Source organism: Piliocolobus tephrosceles, chromosome 18 (assembly GCF_002776525.5).
Source record: "Piliocolobus tephrosceles isolate RC106 chromosome 18, ASM277652v3, whole genome shotgun sequence".
Taxonomy (NCBI): Eukaryota; Metazoa; Chordata; class Mammalia; order Primates; family Cercopithecidae; genus Piliocolobus; species Piliocolobus tephrosceles.
The window spans coordinates 59,984,597-59,990,045 of NC_045451.1; the positions used below are offsets into that span (position 1 = coordinate 59,984,597).

A 5,449-nucleotide genomic window follows, 5' to 3' on the forward strand; every position below is an offset into this window, starting at 1 on the left:
CTGATCACCTGAGGTCAGGAGTTTGAGACCAGCCTGGCCAACATGGTGAAACCTCGTCTCTACCAAAAATACAAAAGTTAGCCAGGCATGGTGGCACGTGCCTATAGTCTCAGCTACTCGGGAGGCTGAGACAAGAGAATCGTTTGAACCCCGGAGGCAGAAGTTGCAGTGAGCCGAGATTACACCATTGCACTCCAGCCTGGGCAACAAGAATGAAACTCTGTCTCAAAAAAAAAAAAAAAAAAGGAAAAAAAATAGCATATGGAGTGAGAGGATGGGTAAGTGAACTTGGCACATATTTGGTGCTCAATAAATGTTTACTGAGTGAAGAATAATTAAATGGTAAGAAAATAGTTACCTTAAAGGCACAAATAAGAAGGGAATCATTTCTGGCTGGGGACACCCAGGAGGTGACATTTGAATTTGACCTTGAACAGTGGATAGGATGCTTTTGGTGATAAGAAACCCGTTCTAGGTAAGGGAGGATCGCCAGGAAAGAGTAGGGACTTAAGAATGCACAAGTATGCCGGGCGCGGTGGCTCACGCCTGTAATCCCAGCACTTTAGGAGGTTGAGGCGGGCGGATCATCTGAGTTCAGGAGTTCGAGACCTGACTGACCCACATAGTGAAACCCTGTCTCTACTAAAAATAGAAAATTAGCTGGGTGTGGTGGCGCATGCCTGTAATTCCAGCCACTCGGGAGACTGAGACAGGAGAATCGCTTGAAGCTGGGACGCAGAGGTTACAGTGAGTCAAGATTGGGCCACTGCACTCTAGCCTGGGCGACAGAGAAAAACTCCATCTCAAAACAAAACAAAACGAAAAAAGAATGAGCAAGTTTATAGTAGGAGGGCTGGTGGCCTGTTGGGATGGAAAATTTAAAGACAAGCAGTAGGAACCGGTCAGGGTTATGACGGGCAGCTTTGGGTTTGAAAAAGGAAGTTCCAGATAACAAAGCAGTTCAGACTGAGGGGAGACTTACATTTTTAGGATAACATCTATAAGTTTCAATATATGGAAAAGATAGCTGCACTCCCATCTGTATCGCAGCACTATTCACAGTAGCTAAAATATGAAATCAATCTAAGTATCCATCAACGGATGAGTGAATGAAGAAAAGCTGAGGTATACACAAGGGAATAGTATTCAGCAATCAAAAAGAATGAGATCCTGTCATTTGCAGCAACAGGCATGGAACTGAGGGTTGCTGTGTTGTGAAATAAGCCAAGCATGAAAAAGCGAATATCACATGTTCTCACTCATACTTGGGAGCTAAAAATGTAAATCTCAGGAGGTTAGAGAATAGACTGGTGGTTACTAGAGGCTGAAAGGGGAGGAGGAGGGCGGATGAAGAGAGGCTGATTAACGGGTACAAATATACAGTTTGATAGAAGATATAAGACCTGGTGTCTGATAGATCAGTAAGGTGACTATGGTTTACAATAATCTATGGTATATTTTGAAATAGCTAGAAGGGAATAAAGCAAATATTTTAGCTTACAGAAAAGTATTCAAGGTGATGAATATCCTAATTACACTGATTTGATCTTTGCAAATTCTATGAAGGTATTAAGTTATCATATGTACTCCCCAAAATAGGTACATCTATTATGTATCAATAAAACAATTTAAAACAAAACCTGTGAGGTCCATCAATTGATCAATCTATTTGCAAAGCAGTGTTCAGTTCATGGCTTTTGTATTCTCAGCTATGTTGGCCTGAACCACTCCAAGTGCATTCATAGGCCCCCAAAACAATCTTGCAATTAATATTTGAGCCAAACTGGACCTACTACAGCTGGTACGGCCCACCTCATGAGGGGTGAACTATCAGGGCAAAAGAGAAAAGGTGCCCAGCATGGAGGAGGAAAGGATGGGTTCAACTCCTGGACAACCCAGGAGAATCCAGAAGCAGCTGAGCTTTCCATTGAATTCAATCTAATAGTTACTAAGAACAACGCTGAAGCCATTTTGGTCTATGCTATAGACGTCCTTCAGAGGCAGACAGTCTACTAGGGGACGTACACCACCAATAACCATAAAGAGCTACCATGAGGGGCCAGGCTCAATGATTCACGTCTGTAATCCCAGGAGTGAGCCTGGGCAACATGGCAAGACCTTATCTCTACAAAAAAAATTTTAAAATTACCTGGGCATGGTGGCACATGCCTGTAGTATCAGCTACTTGGGAGGCTGAGGTGGGAGGATCGCTTGAGCCCAGGATGTAGAGGTTGCACTGAGCTATAATGGCACCACTGCACTCCAGCCTGGGCAACAGAGCAAGATTCTTTCACAAAACAAACAGCAACAACAAATGAACAACAACAACAACAAAAGCCTGCAAAACTCCCAGATGATTCTAAAGCACAGCCTGAGTTGATAACGACTTCTACAGAGCAGGAGCTGACTGGGGACTTTTGGGAAGGAATGAGCTGTACCTTTTGGAAATTTGGGGCATAGGAGGTAGGGAAGGAGAGGCAGAACCTGCAGAGTTGGGGGACACCTAGGACTTAGCAGGCCTTGGTGCCTGTGATTCAGTCCACAAGTACTGAAGGCCTTGTTCTCCTTAAATGAATCTCCCTGCTGTTTAGGACAGGCAACAAAGGAGAAGGGGTTTTACGCATCGTAAACCTAGAGAGAGTCCTGTGTTGGGACTGCGTGGGGCATTTCACCGCTTTCTCTAATAAATCCTTCCAACCAGCGCTCGTAGATAATAAGAGTAGAGAGAAGGCAGAGGTTTCATTTTATCTTAGCAAGAGGAGAAATAGCAGGAATTAGAGGAAAGTTGGGGAGGTGAGTATCTTAAAAAAACATTCTTTCCTCTGATCCACCACCCTGGCAACTCTCCACCAACAAATAATACATGATGGGGCATATATCCCCTGTTTGGAGTGACTGTTAATCGATATTCTAGAGGAACCAGTTAATTTCTCTGATATTAAAGGCCAACCATTCAAATTACATCAGGCTTAACTTTCAAGCCACGGACTGTACAAAGCAAGTAAGTCTCCATTTAGTAAAATGTATTGCCCATCTGTCCTGGGTGCCAGGCACTGTGCTCTAGGGGCTTGAGAACACAGGGCTGAGCAAGTCTTGGCCCTGCTCCCAAGGCCATCCAGTAGAGGAGACAGCTTCTCATGAGATAAGGACTGGGATTGTGGTAGCACACGGTTTTTGCTGGGGCACAGAGGAGACACATCCCAGCTGGGCCAGGGTGACCCAGGTAGCCAGACAAATGGTCGTGAGTGGGCTGGAGGGTGGGGGCTTATTCGTTCCAGGTAGAGGAGGCAGCAAGAGCCAAAGCATAGGAAACCTGACTGAGGATGGAGGGAGTGACCCATTTCAGTTACTTGTGATGTAACTGAGAATTCCAAGGATAAGTTCGTTTTTGAAATGAGACTGGAGATGCAAGGCGCCTGAGGGCAGGGGCCTCAGGGCCATGTTGACTGAGGACTGTGGTCTTGATGCTAAGAGCCAAGGGTGGTTTCACAGAGCAGGGAAATGACATCATCAAATCTGAAGACTACTCCAGCAGCTGAGTGAAGAGAACGTGGCAAGTTTCAAAAATACTAAGAACAAGGAAGGTGCCATAGAGGGATAGAAGCCCACGAAAGACACAGAGAAGCACCTGGGGAAGCAGGAAGAAAACCCTAGAAGTGAAGGGAAGAATGCTCAAGAAGCTAGGAACTGAAAAGTGTCTGCTCAGCTCACATTTGCCTGGAGCAGACTATAGGTGACCTTGGCCAGACCTTGGCCCACGGAGTGGTGGGTTCAAGCCAGATTCCTGCGGTTTGAGGTGTAAATGGAAGACAGGAAACAGGGTTGAGTGTAAACAACACTTGCCCCAAGCAGGGCAATTAAAGAGAGTAGAGAGATAGCTTGATGGCTTATGGTAAGGGTCAAATGAGATAATGCATGCACAAGGACCTGGTGACTGGTGCTCTAGGACACTCGCTCATGATTATTAGAGCATGAAGTCTATCCCCATCCCCACCACCAGCAGCTAGCATCCTAAGTGCCAAGGAGGGCTTCCTGCCTGCCACACACCAACTCCTTTATTCTTCGTCACTGCTTTGTGAGATAGGGATTATCACTCCACTTTATAGATGACAACATTAAAGCTCAGGGAGGCAATTTGCCCTGGGTCATTACCAAGTCACAGAATGGGGATTAAACCAGACATCAGTCTTCGAGGTCTGTCTTCTTTTCAACATGTGACACTGTCCCTTTGTGTTCTTTAAATAGGGGTTCCTAGAAAATGGGCAAGGTTTTCCAGAAACCTAAGTCATGGCTTGCCAACGGTGAAGGGTGGCCAGTGTGGGTCTGAGTTTGAACACCTCTTGGTTGAAGTGCGGTGGACCCAGGAGCAGCGCTTTGCTCTGGTTATGCTGTTGGAGGCATCTTCAAATATGAGTCTCCCATGTGATGTGACTACAGTAACTAGACTGTTTGCTCACTCTCCACTCCCTGTGTTCAAATCCTGCCCTCATCACTTACCATCTTCAAGCTTTAACTTTCAAGTCAGGGGAAAAAATAAAGAGAATAAAATAAACCTATAGTTTATACAGAGATAACTTAATCATCAGTCACATGTGGGAATGTTTATAAAGTAGTTTGCCCAGTGCTGACACAATAAACACTGAGTAAATGGTGGCTATTAGCATTTATATTGTTCCTCCACCTCCTCCCCATTGCACATCTACACTTGAACCCTAACCCAGGCTTACTTTCCAACGGCATAATCGATGGGGCAAAGTGCTGCTGCTGCAGGACTCACCATACCTCAGCTGAGAGCTGTTGAAACTCGGACCCATGTGGGCCCAACCCCATGGGCAATTTCAGGGAAGTCACTTGACCAAAAGAGTCTCCTTCACCACTGGCAAGTCATGACCTGGGTTCTTGGGAAAACTTGTCCATCTCCCATGATCCCCTATTTAAACGCAAGTAGCCCTGAGAACGGTCTGTAGAAACCAGGACACTGACCTCTGGCAAACAGAAAACAGGCAGAAGGAGGAAAGAAAAACCAACCATGCCAGTGCTGATAATGTTAGAGCTCTGGCCCGGCGTGGTGGCTCACGCCTGTAATCCCAGCCCTTTGGGAGGCCAAGGCAGGTGGATCACCTGAGGTCAGGCGTTCGAGACCAGCCTGACCAACATGGTGAAACCTCATCTCTACTAAATACAAAAAAAAAAAATTTAACCAGGCATGGTGGTACATGCCTGTAATCCCAGCTACTTGGGAGGCTGCGGCAGGAGAATCACTTGAACCTGGGAAGTGGAAGTTGCAGTGAGCCGAGACTGTACCACTGCACTCCAACCTGGGTGATAAAGCAAGACTCAGTCGAAAGAAAAGAAAAAAAAAGAAAAGAAAAGAAAAGAAAGAAGGAAGGAAGGAAGGAAGGAAGGAAGGAAGGAAGGAAGGAAGGAAGGAAGGAAGGAAGGAGGAAAG

At 45.8% G+C, this 5,449-nt stretch overlaps 1 long non-coding RNA gene across 1 annotated transcript in view; it reads right to left on the reverse strand.

The window, feature by feature from the left end:
- Positions 1 to 5,449, reverse strand: part of LOC111539631 — a 43,096-nt gene that overhangs the window by 20,835 nt on the left and 16,812 nt on the right. The gene's annotated exons all lie outside the window — the stretch shown is intronic.